Source organism: Hyaena hyaena, unplaced genomic scaffold (genome assembly GCF_003009895.1).
Source record: "Hyaena hyaena isolate Hyena2069 unplaced genomic scaffold, ASM300989v1 scaffold_1, whole genome shotgun sequence".
NCBI lineage: Eukaryota > Metazoa > Chordata > Mammalia > Carnivora > Hyaenidae > Hyaena > Hyaena hyaena.
In genome coordinates this window covers 10799548-10818423 of record NW_024080633.1, presented here as the reverse complement: position 1 = coordinate 10818423, position 18876 = coordinate 10799548, and the positions used below count along the sequence as shown (strand labels likewise).

Here is an 18876-nt window from a genome sequence, read left to right as displayed (position 1 = left end):
CTTCGAGCTCCGGGGACCCTGGCGTTCGACCGTTCCCCTAGCCGCTTCCGGCGTTTGGAAAGACCAATCGTCGCGTCCGAGAACAAAACACCCGCCCCCTCTTCGAAGGAAGCAGCCAATCCAGCCGTTCGTTACCATAAGGTCCCGTGCGCCCGGACGCACGACCTTGACCAATCCGTCCCGGAACGTCCTCTGGTCCCGCCCCAGGCCTGTCACCGAAGCCGTCCCTCTCGCAGCCGCCCCTTCACCCCCGCCGGCGCACTTCCTCCCCGACGCCGTGACGTGCGCAGCCCTGTGCCCGGCCGCAGCGGGCCAATGGAGGAGGCGGATACGGCGGGCCAATGGGCGGCGGCGTCTCATGCGGCCGGCGCCCGCCGCAGCCGCCGCCGGGTCCGGGAGCCAGAGGCCGCGGAGCCGGAGCGCGATGGAGCGAGGGCCCCAGGCGGGGAGGCGCCGCCGCCGAGCGCGCGGCCCGACGTCCCCTCAGTGAGTGCCCGCGCCGCCGCGGCGCCGCCCGAGCCTGGCCGCGCCCGAGGGGCGGGCTCGCCTCCCGCCGGCCTCGCCGCTTCGCCGGCGCTCGGAGCCCGCCGCCGCCGCCGCCGCCTTCCCGCTCGGGCCGGGAGACGGGCCGGGGCTGCATGGCCTCGCCCGCGCGCCGCCGCTGAGCCCGCGGAGCCGCGCAGCCGGGAGCCGGTGAGAGCCGCCGCGGGCCGGGGCAGGGGTCGGGGCGGGCACCCGGGCGTGGGGCCGCCTTGAGGCCTGCAGGCCTCCTCTCCTGGCGGAGCAGCGCGACAGGCGCCCGTGGGCCTGAGGGGCCGACATGGGGTTCCGGGGGGCCCGGGCACCATGAGGGGCTGACGGGGGCTCTTGGGAGTCTGGAGTGGGGGGGGCGGGCAGTCGTTGAGGGCCGACGCTGGGCTGCGGGTGAGTCTGGGGGCCCCGAAGCCGCCGCGAGGGGCTCCTAGTGCGCCAGGAGGCCCCGGGGCAGTCGTGAGGGGCTCCGGGCGGGCCTAGGGGCCCCCGGGGCAGCCGTGGGGGCTCCAGGTGGGGTTATGGGTGGGCCTCCGGGGCCAGGGGCAGCCGTGAAGGAGCTGACGGGGGCTCTGGCTAGTCCTGGGGGCCCAGACAGCCGTGAGGGGCTGGCGGGGGCTCCTGGTGGGCCTGGGGGGTGCCCTGGGCAGCCGTGAGGGTTTGAGAGTGCGCTTGGGGGACTTGGGAGGGCCCGGCGCAGTCGTGAGGGGCCGGCGGGGGCCCCGGGCACCGGGGGAGCGGGTGCGCCGACCTCTGACCCGAGGGAGGGGTGCATTCGCAGTGTCGGTTGTAGTTGTTATTCCCAGCGTCCCTATTATTATCACTGTTTTGAAACGGGAGCAGGCAGCTCTCGGGCTCCGAGCCGGAGGGGGCGGGCGAGCCGGAGTCAGGAAGGGAGAGTGGGGGCGCCGGGGGTGCAGGCGGCGCGCGTAGGCCCGCGGAGGGGCAGGAATGCGGGGCAGCGGCGCGGGGGTGTCGTCTGGGGGGAGGGTAGGCGGGACTGAGGGGCGGGTGGGAGGGAAGCGGTGGCGGTGGCGGCTGCAACAGCAGTCCTTGGCCTCAAGGAACAATGTGAGACGTTGCCTGAAATGTTAATTTCCGTTCCTCATTTCATCATCCCCTGGCAGGGCGGTAGCTGTGAGTGAGTGAGTGTGTGTGTGTGTGTGTGTGCGCGCGCGCGCGCGCGTGTGTAGGGCTGGCCATGCCACATGGATTCAGGCTTCTCTCAAAGACGGATTGTGCTGTTAAATTTTGTGTCTTTGCTGTTTGGGGGTGGGGGGAGGTGAGGAACTCTTCCGTTTTTCTTGAGGTCTGTTCTTTTCCTGGTGCCTCCTCAAGGTTTACTGCTTCTGTTGTTCTTTCGGAAAGCTCGCCTGTATCCCGGCTTCCAAGGATTTTTGGAAGAGGCTTTGGAAGATTAAGCTGGCCTAAGCTGGCCCTGTGCTTTGAAAACCATTTTCTCTCCAGCAGTTAAGATGCAGCACGCCTAGGTTTCACGGTGTCTACAGGTTATATAGGAAGTTTTATATCCCTTTGCAAGAACAGGATGGTTTTGCAGATTTCCTGGTGGAAAAAATCAGATTGCAGCCTTTTTCTTTCAGGTGGCAGTTTTTAAAGTGATTTGAGCAGTATCCTCAATATTCCTTTCAAACTGAGGAGTGAAAGTGTGCACAGTTGTTGAATTGTAAATCTTGGAATGTTTTGGTACCTGTGGCGGAATGATGAGCCGGGCTCAGCAAAGCGATGTAACGGGATATTGCTGGTGGAAACAGTGAAGTTGAAACAGTTGCTATTTTGGTTCTGCAAACCCGGTCAATGGCATAGCTCGAATAGTTTAAATCAGAGACCCCAGGACTGTGGGCTTGATTCCTTTGGGGACCCTGATTTCTCTTACTAAATGTTGTCCTGGAAGATCTGCTCTGTTTCGTGTCTTTGGAGCCCAGTATTCTGACATTCCTTTGAAACTGTAGTTAAAAAAAGAAGAAAGGAAAAACATCTTGCTCAACTTTGATTGTGACTCTTGAATTGGATCCCTATCTGGCGGTTTCCTCCCCCACCCTCCATTCAGCTGTTCTCTCTGTAGTTCTGTGCTCTGGAGCAGGGTCTCAGCTGATAGGCTGGCCCTCCTGAATGGATGGGAGGAACAAAGACCAAGTAACTTTGACATTCTTGTGTCCTTTGTGCACGCCTTCTGAGTTAGTTAAAAAGCTACCTCAAAATATCGATAAATTTGATTCAACTTTAAAACTTTGAGTTTTTTCCTCTCTTTTTAAAAATTGTGGCAAAATATACGTAATTTTACCAGAAGTGTGTTTTTAAAGGAGTCACACGGTCTCGAGTTCCTCATTTGCAGTTCTGACTTTGTGTCAGCCGTCTCACTTGCATGGCCCTGTCAGATATTCTAGATCCTCTGTGGACCAGCCACGCTAAACACGGCGCCAGTGCCGTTCATCTCCCCAAACCAGATGGGCTGCTTACCACGCGAGCCTGTCATGTTAGCTGTAATTACAGGGTTGATACAGCGACAAGTAGAACTTTCCACAGACAGAGTTAAACTCTGTTGTTTGTATTTGAGAATATTTTTCTAGAAGCTTTGTGTGCCTTGGGTTTTTAAGTATATTTTCGATACAGTAAAGTTATGTTTTATCCATTGTGACAGGAGAGAGATTTTGCATTATGAGCAGTGAGCCCATTATCAATTACATAACATAATTAGGGAGCGGCACTAAATGCTGGTTCAGAGCATAATCTGCATTTGTTGCCAAAATAAGTTTGTTGACCTGCCCTTTGCCATGTGTAGGGCCCCTCCTCCCTCAGACGGTAAGTGTGGTGGGCGAGCTCCCTCCAGAGCCAGAGTGGGGTGTCCGCTGGTAGGTGAGGTGCTCGCCGCTTGCTGTGTCCCTGTATTACTGCTATTTGGTCCGTGCTCTGTGCGGAATTCGCATGGCCCGTTTGATGAACTTCCTGATGAAATGAAATGAACTCAAATAACTAAAAGTTATTGTCTGGACATTTTTTTACCATGTGTTTTCTGATTTGTTTTGTGTTTATTGTTGAGAGCATGAGCGGGGGAGGGGCAGAGCACACGAGAGTGAGGGACTCTGAAGCAGCTCCAGGCTCTGAGTTGTCAGCACAGAGCTCGATGTGGGGTTTGAACCCACAGATCGTGAGATTATGACTTTAGCTGAAGTTGGACACCTAACCGGCTGAGCTACCCAGGTGCCCCAGTATGTGTTCTCTTAGTTGTATTTCAAATGGATTTTTTGGGTGAAATTCTATTTTTCCAGTTTTATTTCACAGCTATGTGAAAGAAGGGGTCAATCCTCAGCTCCTGGAACTCTGGCAGTTAGAGAGAATCAGCATGGAAGGCCTAAAAGGCTTAGGAAGTTATCCGCTTTAACAACTACTTTGTTAACTATGATAAAGACGTTTCCATTCCAGAGTGGTTCTTTTTCTGTTTGATAGGTCTTATTCATGGTATCTTTTAAGTTAAGTCAGACCAAGCCATGTGTTTCCTTGTCGGTTTTCCTTATTCTTCTGTACGTAACTCTGTTCCTCCCCGTCCACATTTAAAACTTTCTTTAAATAGTGTTTTATATGTGCAGTAGAACTACAAATGTTATTTTTATGGTAAGGTCCCACGTGATGATTAACCCTAATTGTATGACCTCTTTCCCTCTCTAATCCCCCATCACTCTCCCTCTTAACTCTGGGTGCTTTGGCTACATTGGCTTTCCATTTCCTGGATTGGGACATGGGCCTTATTCTCTCATGGCCTCAACGCATGCTGGTCCTCTGTTGGGATCAGCACCCATCGTTGCCTCCCTTGCAAATCTTTCCCCTTCCAAATCTACAGGATGACTCCCTCTAAGCCTCTGGGTCTTAGTTAAATATTCACTCCCAAGGAACATGCCACCCTACCTTGTTAGAGCCATATAAACCCAATTCGGGGCCTGGGCGGCTTGTTTTCAGCACGGGTCATGATCCCAGGGTTGTGGGATTGAGCCCCGCGTTGTGCTCTGTGCTGAGCGAGGAGCCTGTTTGAGATATTCTTCCTCCCCCCACCCTTTGTGTCTCTTTGTCTCTCTCTCCTTCCCCTTCCCCCTCCCCTCCCCCCATCTCTCTCCTCTTGCCCCCCTCCTCTGCCCTTCTCAGCTTGTATTTCTCTCTCAAATACATTAATAAATACATAAATACAAAAGAACTTAGCATAGTTGATAGACTATGCAGTGACTGGTTTACATCTGCCCTGTGAAAGAAGGGCTGCATGCTTAATGACAATAGGGATGGTCTCTGTGATCGCAGTCATAGAATTAACCCAAGAAATACTTGTTGGATTGTTTAAAGACAATATATGGAAATATAGTATTTGTGTAATTTTGGAAGGAGAAACTTGGGATGGTAAACTTTCATTTATTTGACTACAAATAATGCTGTGTGATTTCAGCCATTTTTCCACTTGTTTTCATTATGTTTTCTTTACACTTTAGATAAAGGTATGGGATATGGCTTTTAAAATTGGCACAGAACAACACATAAAGGAAAATAATTAACGAGAAGGTTGTCTTTGTGAGAAGGAAAAAAAATGCCTCCTGGAACTAGTTTTAGTAGGATTGGTGCTTTCAGGGCCAAGGTGAAGGCTTGCCGAGTGCAGTTTGCTGCTGCTGTATTTCATTTAGAACGTTGAGCACCTTCTGGCCCCTTGTAACATAAGCAGTGGTTTAGTATGATAGTGGAGTACTTGGAAAGTTTTAGTATTTTTTCTTCCTTTTTTTTTTTTTTTTAATTCCTAAGCTATTATAACATAAATGATCCTGAGCTTTGAGGCCAAAGCTTCTGTTTAAATTCTCCAGAATGGAGTTGGCCCCTTAATGTCCTTCCTACCCCAGTTTTAGCATTTTGATGACCAAAAAAAATTTCTTTGGAGGGGAATACACCAAAATGGAACTGTGTGTTATTTCCCCCCCACTTGTGTTTTTTGATTTAAAAAAAAATGAACTTGTTATGTAATTGGCAAAAAGATTGCTTCTGAAGAGACTAATTATGGGTATAATTTGGGTGACAAGAGACTTGAGTTTTGGGGTTGGTTAAGAGTGTGCTGAATTTGTGTGGTTTTAACTTCTTTGGTAAGTAAGGGGTGAGGGGAATTGGTTGTGGTTGAAAGCATTTAGGGACACCATTCTAAAACTTAAGAAATCCCATAGTTTTGAAGCTGAATCTGTGAATAAAGAGTTAAGTGGGTTTGCATTGTGGGAATAAAAGAAGTCTGTCACATTAATACAGCCGAGGTCTCCAGGGGCTGGACGGACTGACAGTTCTGGAGCCTGGTGGAGGCTGTTGGCCACCCCCACCCCCGGCCTAGGCAGAGGCTGTTGTGGGAGCCACAGTGTCCTTCCCGGCTGGCTGAGGGCAGGACCCAAATTGGCAGTTCTGCCCTTGGCATCTGTGCAGTGAATTATTTATTAGCCTGAAAATCTGTAGGCGCTCTTTTTCCACTTGTAAAGAAACCAGTGTGCACCAGTTCCGTATAGAAAAGTGTTGGCCTTTTCTCGACATAAAACATTTTTTGATCACCTAGATCAAAATTTTTTGTCAGGGTTAAATAAAATTTCATAAAATCCCATTCTTCTCCAATTGTTTAACTCTGTAAAATATGCCCTTTTAGAATGGCGAAATTGAAATTTAACTTGCAAGTGCTTAATAAGTGTGATATGAGATTAGTTTTCATCCAAAACGTTCTTTTCTCAGGGCATTAGTAGAAAGTGCCCCGTTCCTCCTAATGGCAGGCCCCAGAACCAGGCTGCTTAGTGCCCTGGACTAATGACTGTTTCTAAATAATGAGACGTTTGCATAGGGTGCTGTGTTCTAAGGTTTTGGTTTAAGTTATGATTGTTTTATTTTCCGTTGTATTCATATCTAGCAAAATAAGATTTTCATTTAATTCTGTGTGATGATGTAAACTTGAAATCATTATGGCTGTGCTATCTTCTAAGATAGAGAAGGTGACAGAAGCCGTGAAGAACCTTATTGCTCTTGAGAGATGAAGCCTTCCTAGCACGCACCACGTTCTGAAGTGTGGTTTTACATCCTGTTAAACAGGAAGTAAAAATAAAAAACAAAAAACCCCCAAAGCAACACTCTTGAAGGAATTCTTTTTTTTTTTTTTAATTGCAAAATCTGCCTGGCTAATTAAAAGATGTGCAGAACACTTTAATAAAAAAAAAAACTCAGCTTTTGGATGATATAAAAAGAAAGCCCAGCTTTTGGGGTCTGAAGCTGACAGGGTCCTTAGTTTAGTGCCCCAGCCCCTCCAGGAGTGCTGGTTCCAAGGCATGTTTAGACTTTTTGAATCTCTTTTTCTAGATTTGCTCTTCATGTGTTTGGATTACTTTGAGAACAGTCCATCTGAAATTTGAAGTATTTTAGTTCAGAGATTACTATATTAAATATGCTAAAACTCAAAATATTTTCTTGTAGGAAAAATGTTCTCTAACACTTGAAAGGTAATCTTTGAATTGTGTCCTTTATCTTTTAGTATGAAACTTGGAAAAGTGATATGTGCTCTTGCTCATGGTTTAATTTTCCGCAGATGCAACCTTAGTGGAATTTACATGGGAGCTTTGTTTCCCTTCGAGAAGTGATCAGATCTGATTCTTCTAAAAGTGGGTTCTTGGGGTGCCTGGGTGGCTCAGTTGGTTAAGTGTCTGACTTTAGCTCAGGTCATGATCTCGCAGTTTGTGGGTTTGAGCCCCGTGTCCAGCTCTGTGCCGACAGCTCAGAGCCTGGAGCCTGCTTCGGATTCTTTGTCTCCCTCTCTCTCTGACCCTGCCCAGCTCACTCTCTGTTTCTCTCTGTCTCAAAAATAAATACATATAAAAAAAAGTGGGTTCTCATCAGATGATGGACTTTTTATTTAATTTTTTTAAGTAGGCTCCATGCTCAGCGTGGAGCTCAAACTCAAAACCCTGAGATCAGGAGTTGCATGCTCTACGCATTGAGCCAGCCAGCCATACCCAAATGAGTGACTTTTTAAAGATGATTGTGTTGAAGGAATAACTTTGATTTTTTTGTAAAAGGATATTTGAAGACTAAAGGCACGATGAAGTATTAGAAAGTTGGGAAGAAAATCTTTGTCCTAGAATTTAGCCTCCCCTTTTCCTTTCCTTAATAGTTTTCTTTGAAGCCCCCAAATGTGTTGGCTCAAGGGGGACCAGGAATAGAAGATGAGGGAGGGAATGTTATGTTAGATGGTAACACAGGATGTTGTGAAGAGTGGCGGGAAAACACAGGCACTCACAATTGGGAGTAACACTTGCGTTTTTGTATTTCAGTCATGTCACTTAATTTTCTATAGATGCTGTAACAAGTTAGCACAGACTTAGTGGTTTAAAACCAGGTAGATGTGTTAATTGTACAGTTCTGTAGACTGGGAGCCCGACACGGACTCACAGGGTGAAAATCCAGGTGCTGGCAGGGACTCAGTCCCCTTTCCTCTGCGTCTCTTAGTGGCTGTTCACATCCTGCACCTGTGGCTCCTTTCTCCATCTTTTTTTTTTTTTTTGAAGGCTTTTGTAAAATTCAAAAAGTAGTTTTATTTATTTTTGAAAGAATGCGCAAGTGGGGAAGGGACAGAGAGAGGAGCGGGACAGAAGATCCTAAGTGGGCACTGGACGGGGGGGCAGGGAGCCTAATGTGGGGCTTGAACTTATGAGCTGTGAGATCATGACCTGAACCAAAGTCGGAAGCTCAACAGTCTGAGCCCCCCAGGTGCCCCCCCTCTTCTCCATCTCTAAAGTCAGCAGATTTGTATCTCTCTGACCTTCCAAGGTCACATTGCCTTTCAAGTGTCTTCTGTCTCACTTTTCCACTTTTGCGGACCCTTGTGATTATATTGGACCTACCTGAATAATCTAGCACATGCACCCTGTCTGCTGATTAGACCTTAATTCCATCTGCAACCTTAATTCCCTTTTGCCGTGTGACCTCAAATACCCACAAGTTCCAGGGATTAGAATCGGACCTCTGCCGGCCACGCTAGGGCTCTGTAGCTGTGGTCACAACGTGAGGTTGGATCAGGTCGTAGAGCTGGCTCTGGTGCTTTGCCTCGGTTCCCCAGGACCGTCGTGGCTCTGGAAAGACTCAGCTGTCAGTCAGCCAGTGTAGTCTGGCATTGATGGGGAGTTAGTGAATGTGGTAGAAATACGTGTCCTGGATGAGGTCTGTTTTTTTTTTTTTAAGCAAACTTTTATTTTGGAATAATTTTACATATACAGAAGTAGGACACACAGTAATAGTAGAAGGTTCTTGAATGGTAACATTTCCCATAACACTGCTTAGATTGTCAAAGCAAAGAGATCAACACTGGTACATTACTGTTAAACCCAGGACTTCATTCAGATTTCACCCATTTTTCCACTGAGGTCCTTCTAGTGTTTCAGGATCCCACAGTACATTAGTTATGTTTCCTTAGTCTCTTTCTGTCTGTGATAGTTTCTTAGGTCTTGTTTTTTATGACCTTGGCAGTTTTTAAAAGTTTGTTTATCTGGAGAGAGAGAGAGAGAAGAGAACAAGTGGAGGAGAGGCAGAGAAAGAGGGAGAGAGAATCCCAAGCAGACTCCATGCCGTCAGTGTGGAGTCTGATGTGCTGCTCAATCTCCCAAACTGTGAGATCATGACCTGAGCTGATACCAAGGACACTCAACCAACTGAGCCACCCAGGCGCCCATGATCTTGGCGGTTTTGAAGAGTACAGGGCTTGTTTTTATGTCTTTGTAACCATTCACCCATTTGGCACAGTTACAAAGCTGTGTACCGCTGACTTTTGGGTTTCTCTGACTGCTTTTCCAAATGCAGATGACCTTATAGTAGGAGAGCAGTCTTGGTTTTTTTTTTTTTTTTTTTTTTTTTTTTTTTGGCAACTGGAATGAATTACCTGTCTTATGGAGGGATTTGTAACCCTAGACAGATTTTGGTTCTCCTGCCTTATATTGGTTCAGTCACTGTCCCTCACTACTTGTGTCGGGCTGTGTTGTGGAGGCACATAGGGACAGAGAGCCAGCTCCGCCCTGAGGTTGGGAAGGAAGAGATGCGCTCGGGCTGTGGCAGGAGGTAGGAGTGGAGAGGAGAGAAAGCATTTCTGGTTCTGAAGTCTGGGAGATGTCATGGAGGAAGTGTTATTTAAGAATCTATAAAAGGAGTGCCTGGGTGGCTCAGTTTGTTAAGGTTCCTACTTAGGCTCAGGTCATGGTCTCACGATTCGTGAGCTCAAGCCCCGCGTCGGGCTCTGTGCTGACAGCACAGGGCCTGGAGCTGCTTCGGGTTCTGTGTCTTCCTGTCTCTCTTCCCCTCCCCCACTGCACTCTATCTCTCAAAAATAAATAAACATTAAAAAAATTTAGAAGAATTGGTGAGATATCGGTGTGCAGAAAGCAGGGTGAGGCTGTCAGAGACTGTGGGAAGGTCTGGGAGATAGGCTGTAATGTGGGAATGTCAGCTAGACCTGTTTCGACACGTAGCCCTTGAAAACAAATAGATAAAGCTGGGAAAATGGACTGGGCTCAAATTGTGTAAGATTGGGGCTACTGAGGAGGGAGGGCCCCGTGGTGTGTCCCAGGGTGAAGGGGGTGGATGGGCCAGATGGAGGTCACAGTGGCTCTGGGAGGAGGCTTTGCCGTGCTCCTGGGCCTGAGCTCGCCTAGCCGCGGGACAGGGAGTCCGCTGCTGCTCTTGGAGGCAGGTGAATGCAGCGGGGTCACCCTTGTGACTTCTGGTGTGTACTTTGACCACCGCCCCGCCCTCCGTTTCTGGACAGGGAATCAGGTTTAAGAAAGCTCTCACTAGCAACGCTGCTGTAGAAAGTAGGAGCACCGTTTTCCAGGTACAAATGTAAAACATCTAGTTGGAAACGGGGAGTGGGGTGTCAGAGTGATTGTAGGAGCGTAACTTGAATTCAAGTGAGTGGCAGCAAGGCCCACCCCGGAAGGGTAGCTGAGCAGTGAAGGGCCTGGCGGCAGGCGTGGCAGCGAGTGGGGAGCGGCCCAGACAGGGGGCGGCGCTGTCACTCAGGAGGGCGGTGTGGGCTGAGACCTTCTCTAGAGGGTCTAGAGGACCTTGAAGTGGGGCGGGGCCTGCTCAGGGGGCTTCGTGAGCAAGTCCTGAAGGCCCAGTGGTGCTTGCGAACAAGTATTTATACAAAAATGCTGGAAAACGAGATGTAAGTTGACTCAGTGGATGGAATGGGGCTCACAAGTGCGGGGACGTCTAGTGAAAGGTGATGGAATGTGAGAGGTGATGGAAGAGAGGCAGGAGGGGGCTTGGGCACAGAGAGTGGAGGTGACCCTGTGTGCCCGTGATACACCCAGATGGCCCTGTTGTCATGGTGCAGTCTGACGGGCAGAGGCCAGGAGCCCAGACCTTTCATATCCAAGACAGGGAGAGTTTGGCCAAGACGTTATGAACTTGCAGGCTGAGGATAGTAGTTTTGGGTTCATACAGGAGGGCTAGAGATTTGGGGGTAGAGAAATAGCCTGCTGGTGGAGCAGCACAGTAGATTTGCTCTCTGTTACTTGCACAAATAACGTTGTTGGACTATTTAAAAGTAATTTCTAGCATGGGCTCAAACTCCCAACTCTGGCATTAGGAGTCATGCAATCTACTGACAAGGCTGGCCAGACACCCCCGTACTTTGTTAGACTTGTGTTTGTCTTATATATTTTAAATATATCAATGCATATGCTAATAGATGCCTGATCCATATTTGCACAAAAGATCAATCTTAAAAGTTAATAACTTAACAAACAGGCTTATGGCCTGAGAAAAGGAACGATACCTGTCAGGAAATGTACTCTGTGCAAAAAACATGTACTACTTTGAGTATGTACCCAACATATTAACTACTGTAAGCGTATTCCTTTTTTTTTTTTTAAATGTTTTTTTTTTTTTTTTAAATGTTTTTTTTTTTTTTTTAATTTATTTCTAGGAGAGAGAGAGAGAGAGAGAGAGAGACAGCATGAGCAGGGGAGGGTCAAAGAGAGAGAGAGTCACAGACTCTGAAACAGGCTCCAGGCTCTGAGCTGGCAGTCAGCACAGAGCCCAACGCGGGGCTCGAACCCACGAACCGCGAGATCATGACCTGAGCGAAAGTCGGACGCTTAACCGACTAAGCCACCCGGGCGCCCCACTGTAAGCGTATTCCTGATTTGCTTCAAGTCAGTAGAATGTAGCCTGCTCCGTCACAGCACTGTTACCATGTGCTGGGATGGGGGGCTTTGTGCCTGTGTCTGTCTGTGGTTAGGCAGGAGTGACTCGCAGGGCATCTGGCTTGGGCAGCTTTCTGTTGTGTGGCCGTCTCTGTTGGCTGGACTCTAACTTGAGTGTAGTCTCATCACAGATGCAGAAATCCATGGACAGCCTGAGCGTTGCAGGTGCACAGGGCGTGTGCTCTTCAGAGGATTTGCCTCAGCCAAGGGTGGACCGCCTGTGTGTGGTGTGCTGACTTCTTTCTGTGTGTTTACTTTTGCTTAAACTCTCCACAGTTCTGCTTAATCGGTTAGCAGCCCCTCCATAACATGATACATTTTACCTTTCCCTGGTTGACAGCTGCTGTTTCTTTGAGGGAGAAAAGTTGTTTTTAGAGTTGTTACAGTGTCACAGACCAATCCAGCCACTGGTTCCATGGTTAGTTCTGTCTTTCTTGCCACTCACCCTTTCTTTGTTAAAAAAAAAAAAGTTTTTATTTTTTTAAGTGTATTCATTTAATTTGAGAGAGACAGCACGTGTGTGGGCGGCGAAGAGAGAGAGAATCCCAAGTAGGCTCTGCACTGTCCGCACAGAGCCCCATGCAGGTCCCGAGCTCGTGAACTGAGGCCTCGTGACCTGAGCTGAAACCAAGAGTCGAACACTTAACCAGCCGAACTACCCAGGTGCCCCTGCCACTCAGCCTCTCTTGGTTCACAGACTGCAGCGGAGCAGTGTTGTCTGGATTTTATAAATCACGGGTGCCCCTGACTCCAGCGTTGGCTCCCGGCCAGCCACCACGGGGGTGGGGGATGGGACGGAGGGCCCCTGCAAAGTTTCTCAGCGGTCATGGCCTTTGCTCACCCTAACTGAAGTTGGCTTGTTATTTGTTTGTCCAGGAAGACTTGAGGGCTGTGATTTCAGGTGGGTAGAGCGTTGTATAACTGAGTCAGTGGTTTTAAGTTTTTATTCTCATATGGGCCTAGTTCTCAAATGTTGTGATTTAATTAAGCAATACACTTTACTCTTTGGATTGTAAAATGTAAAAGTCAAGTTTGCTCCAAATGTTAGTGAGTTTATATTAACGTTCTGTTGTTAACATCATTATCATCACTTGGGTTTTCTCTTCTTGTCGCATGGAGCTTTCTCTAGTAGAGGTTCATGCATAGCAAAAGAAACCATCAATGAAATAAAAGTACTGCTTATGGAAAGGGAGAAAATATTTGTAAACCATATATCTGATAAGAGGTTAATGTCTAAGATATAGAAAAAACTCATATAACTGAATAGCAAAAAAAAAAAAAGAAAAAAGAAAAACCCAACCCAAAAAACAAACAAATAAACAAAAACTCCCAAACAAACCCCAGATAATGCAATTAATGAATGGGCCAAGAACCTGAGTAGACCTCTATCCAGAGGAGACGAGCAGAAGGCCGCAGGCGTCACTGGGCATCAGGCAGATGCCAGTCAAAACCGTAATGAGCTATCACCTCACACCTGTTGAAATGGCCATGCTAAAAAGCACGAAAGATAACACGTATTGGCGTGGATATGAGGAAAAGGGAGCCTTTGAGCACTGCCGGTGGGATGCAAACTGGTGCAGCCACTATGGAAAACAATATGGAGGTTCCTCAAAAAATAAAAACAGAATTACCCTATGATCCAGCAACCAGTTCTAGGAATATATCCAAAGGAAATGAAAATACTACCTTGAAAAGATATCTGCGGTCTACATTCATTGCAGCATTATTTACGACAGCTAAGGAGAGGAAGCTGCTTGAAAGTCCCAGTGACAGGCAATGGGTAAAGAAGTTGTGGTGGGATGAAATATTATTCAGTCACAAAAAGAAATGAGGAAATCCTCCATTTGTGGCAACACGAATGGATCTCGAAGGCATTGTGCTCTGTGAAATAAGTCAGACAGAAAGATAAATACTGCAGGGAATCCAAACAAAACAAAACAAAGGCAAACTCAGAGGAAGAGAGATCAGACTTGGTTACCAGAGGCAGAGGGTCGGGGAGGGGGAACGTGAAGAAGGTGGTGAAAAGGTACAACTTCCACTTATCAGATAAGTTAGCACTAGGGGTGTGATGTAGGACGTGGTGACTGGAGCTCCCCGTGCTATGTGACACACAGGACAGTCGTTTAGAGTGTGTCCTAAGAGTTCTCAGCACAAGGAGAAAACGTTATTTTTTCTCCTTTTTCTTTTTGTTGTGTCTGTATGAGAAGTTGGATGTTAGCTGAACCTGTTGTGTAAATAATTTCCCAGTAACTGTAAGTCAGGCCACCATGTTGTACATCTTAAATGTACACAATGATGTCTGTCAATTATTTTTCAATAAAACTGGAAAAAATAGAGATCATGGCAAGCTCTTGCTGTACTCGGAGTGCTGTTTAAAAACCTCTTGAACAGGCCGAGGCCACTGGAGTTTTCTGACAGCCGGGGAGTGCTCTGAAGTCCACATGGCTCACCGCCTGTGACCACTGCTGCTCCCTGCTCAGTCATTGTTGCTGGAGTGTTCATCTGTAGGTGACTTTGCTTCAAAAGATTTAAAAGGTAAGCACTTACACATAGTCCGTAAGCTGAATTTATACACGAGTATCAGGTGCTGGTTAGTCTAGGGAAGTAGCTTTTTCAGGCTGCTTTAAACAGTCCTCAGTTTTATGAAAAGGCATTTCTGAGTAATGAGATTTTTTTTTTTTTTTTTAAATCAAGTCACATTTGTTTTATAGAGGAGGCAAACGCGCCTGGTAATTCATGTTCTTCTAGTGACACTACACTCTCCTGGGGTCAGTTCCCTGACATCCAAATCTCATAGGGACTGTGGGAGCAGGGTGACACATTGTCCATATAGCTATCAGAGGTGGGATATTTACCGGCTGTGAAACATCATGGGATATTTCACATGAGGGCCCGAATATGTCACTGGAGGGCGGCTCAGTTCAGGCACATTTAGGCCTCATTGTGAAAAACTTGGGAATGATCAAGGTTTCGTTTTGTTGACGTGTGGTTCTTTGATGTGAGGGTTATGGGAATAAAGGTTTTCATTAAGCAGGGAGACTTGTTTACGAGAAGTCCTAATGCAGAGTTTCCTAGGAAGAAGCTGCTGGTTGCTGGTGGTGGTGCCCGGAATGTGCCTGCGAACTGCTCTCCACCAGCTGTCAGGTCCCAGGAGAGAATGTAGTCCCAGGAAGGAGGCTCCAGCTGGTGTGACTGTTGAGTGCAGCCCGGGTGCAAGGCTTGTGTGAGAAGGACCCCCCGGGGGCCTGCGGGAGCTTGGGGGGGGGGTCCTGGGAGCTGGCTCTGGGACAGCGTGCTGACTTGGTGGGGGGAGATGTCAGGCTGGCTAATGGTGTAGAGCTGAGGGCTACATCTGCTGAGATGTTTGGAATAGGATGTCTTAGTTTTATACAGATTTGAGAGATTTCAAAAGAAAAATAGACCCTAATGATTTGGCTTTACTTCTCCTCTACTTTTTGTCTGTCCCTCTGTCGTTGTTGCAGTCAGACTGTCAGTCAGGGTGATGTTCACATGTGCACCCCCGGCAGTACAAGCACAGCCCTTGAGTTCTGGTGGTGTTTCTTGGGCCGCGCCTGCCAGCCCCACAGTCCAGGTCCAGGCTGGCCCGGCACTTGGCCTTTGTGTCCTGGCGAAGATGAGCTAGGAACTGTTACTGAAAAAGTAAGCCTCAGGACCAACTTATAAGCACTACCCACGTTAAAACATTAAAAACATTTTTTTTTGTTTTTCTTTTGAAGCCATAATAAATTGGATATAGAAGAATACCAAGAAATAAATGTGAGGTCTAATCTTTAACATTTAAAAATGGGGGCGCCTGGGTGGCTCAGTTGGTTGAGCGTCCGACTTCGGCTCAGGTCATGATCTCATGGTTCATGGGTTCGAGCCCCTCCTCGGGCTCTGTGCTGACAGGTCCACGCCTGGAGCTGCTTCACATTCTGTCTCCTTCTTTATCTGCCCCTCCCTTGCTCATGCTCTGTCTCTCTCTTTCTCTCAGAAATAAACATTAAAAAAAAATTTAAAAAATGTATCAGCCATGTTTAATAATTCTTTTTTTTTTAAATATTTTTATTTATTTCTAGGAGAGAGAGAGATAGCGTGAGCAGGGGAGGGTCAGAGAGAGAGGGAGATACAGACTCTGAAATAGGCTCCAGGCTCTGAGCTGGCAGTCAGCACAGAGCCCGACGCGGGGCCCGAACCCACGAACCGCGAGATCATGACCTAAGCGAAAGTCAGACGCTTAATCGAATAAGCCACCCAGGCGCCCCATGTTTAATAATTCTAACAGTATTTTACCGTGAGCTCTTTTCCATGAAGCACAGTTAATCGTATCCAAAGGTGTGCAATCAGGAGTGCTCTGAACACTTGGAGAAAGAAAGAAAACATGCATACTAGAGACAGAAAAAGGATGACTGGCTGTGTTCTGCCCATAACTTCTCTGTGGCTCTAGCATCCAGTGAGGTTGGCTTACATACGGTGTGTTGAGGAAAAAAAGGTAATGGCCTTGATGTGTTCTGGGTCCTCAGTATCAAGATTTTGATATAGCTTGCTCATAGCTAAGCACTTTATATCAGGTGAGTCCATTAAAAGTTTTTTTAATGTTTATTTACTTTTTGAGAGAGAGAGAGAGAGAGAGAGAGAGAGAGAGGTGTGAACAGGGGAGGGGCAGAGAGAGAAGGAGACACAGAATCTGAAGCAGGCTCCAGGCTCTGAGCTGTCAGCACAGAGCCCGATGCAGGGCTCAAACCCACAGATCGTGAGATCATGACCTGAGCCGGACACAACCACCTGAGGCCCCCAGGCGCCCCCAGGTGAGTCAGTTTAATGAAGAGGTATCTTCAAATGTAGTAGAAGGAAGCTGGTTAAGAAGAGGATGTTCCTCAGGGCGCTTGGGTGGCTCAGTCCGTTAAGTGTTTGACTTTAGCTCAGTTCATGATCTCATGGTTCGTGAGGGTTCGTGAGTCTGAACTGCTGTCAGTACAGAGCCCACTTTGGATCCTCTGCCCCCCCCCCCTTTGCCACCTCCCACTCACACTCTCTCAGAAATGAATAAACATTAAACTTAAAAAAAAAAAAAAGGGTGATCCCATCTTAAATACTATAATACTTAGCCAGGTTTTCAGGTAATATTTTAGATGCAGAAACCTGCATCACGGTGTTGATTTTTGCCTTTATAAGTTTCCCTTCCTGTCCGAAAGTAGAGCGCTCCTAGGAAGCTTTTCCTAAGCTGAAATGGTGTAAAAGTGAGGAAGCAGTTGCCATTAATTTGTATAAAAAAAAATTCTGAGCGTTCCCAGAGTCAAAAACCCCGTTAGGCTTTTCTCATATCTCAGGACACCTCTTGCTAATGGATACACAAAATAAAATAAAGCACAGATGCTTAAAGATACAGTTCGAATCTCTGGAGGCTTGTTGCAGACATTCTTTTTTTTTTTTTTTAAAGCTTTATTTCTGTATTTTGAGAGACAGAGACCGCGTGAATGGGGGAGAGGCGGAGAGAAGGAGACAGAGAGAATACCAAGCAGGCTCCAGGCTGCCAGCGCAGAGCTGGACATGGGACCCAAACTCAGGACCTGTTAGATCATGACCTGAGCTGAAACAAAGACTCGGATGCTCAACCTAGTGAGCCACCCAGGCACCCCTTGATGCTAAGATTCTGAATGTAGTTCCTGGGTGGGGCCCCTGATTTCTGTTTTTGTAGAAGCAGTTTTTTTAAGTTTGTTTATTTTTGAGGTAGGGGAGGGGCAGAGAGACAGGGAGAGACCGAATCCCAAGCAGGTTTCAGCACTGTCCACCCAGAGCCCGACTCGGGGCTCACTCAGTCCCATGAACCGTGAGATCATGACTTGAGCTGAAACGGAGTCAGACACTCAAACCAACTCAGCCACTCAGGCGCCCCTGAATTTTTTTTTTTTTTTTTGTTAAAGCAAAAATGCTCTTAGGATTTCTTTCGGTTAGTGAAAACTGGCACCAGTATGTGTCTTTTATAAAAGCCAAGTGGCATAACTCAAACTTTCAAAAAGCCAAGGATTTGGGTGCCTGGGTGGCTCGGTCGGTTAAGTGTCCAACTTTGGCTCAGGTCATGATCTCACGGTTCGTGGGTTCGAGCCCCGCGGCGGGCTCTGTGCTGACAGCTCGGAGCCTGGAGCCTGTTTCAGATTCTGTGTCTCCCTCTCTCTCTGACCCTCCCCTGCTCACACTGTCTCTCTCTCTCTCTCTCTCTCCTCCTCAGGAATAAATAAAAAACATTAAAAAAAAAAAGATTTCAAAAAGCCAAGGATATCTGTACCTGTTCATTTTTATTTTTTATTTTTATTTTTTTTTAATTTTTTTTAAATTTATTTCTAGGAGAGAGAGAGAGAGACAGTGTGAGCAGGGGAGGGTCAGAGAGAGAGGGAGTCACAGACCGAAACAGGCTCCAGGCTCTGAGCTGGCAGTCAGCACAGAGCCCGACGCGGGGCTCGAACCCACAACCGTGAGATCATGACCTAAGCGAAAGTCGGACGCTTAACCGACTAAGCCACCCAGGCGCCCCTATTTCCAGTACTTTTTTATCACTCCAAACAGAAGCTCTGTCCCCATTAAACAATGACTCTCCATTTACCCCTCCCCCGGTTCCTATTAACCACTGTTCTACTTTCTGTGAATATGAGGACTCTGGGTACTTCATTTTAAGTGGAATCATAAGTTATATGTACCTTGTGTCTGGCTTATTTCACTTAGCATGTTTTCAAGGTTCATCCTGTTGGAGCAGAATTTCCTTTTTAAGGCTGAATAGTATTCCATTGTATGTATATACAGTTTTGTTTTTCTTTTTTTTAATATTTATTTTTGAGAGAGAGAGAAAGAGAGCGTGCACGAGCAAGGGAGGGGCAGAGATGGAGGGAGACACAGACCCTGAAGCAGGGTCCAGGCTTCCGGCTGTCAGTACAGAGCCTGACATGGGTCTTGAGCTCACGAACTGCGAGATCATGACCTGAACCGAAGTCAGCCCTTAATCGATTGAGCTACCCAGGCGCCCCTCCAATTTTGTCTGTCTGTCGGTGGACACTTGGGTTGTTTCCATGTCTCAGCTGTTGTGAATAATGCT

General features: G+C 47.5%; 1 protein-coding gene across 6 annotated transcripts in view; it reads left to right on the top strand.

Moving 5' to 3' along the window:
* The first annotated feature begins 402 nt into the window (after positions 1-402).
* The window catches only part of ANKRD11 (ankyrin repeat domain 11), a 180257-nt gene continuing 161783 nt past the window's right edge, over positions 403-18876 (top strand). For all 6 annotated transcript variants that reach the window (XM_039226799.1, XM_039226759.1, XM_039226776.1 and 3 more), the window contains exon 1: positions 403-693. The gene's annotated coding sequence lies outside the window, so the exon portion shown is untranslated. The remainder of the gene's footprint in view (positions 694-18876) is intronic.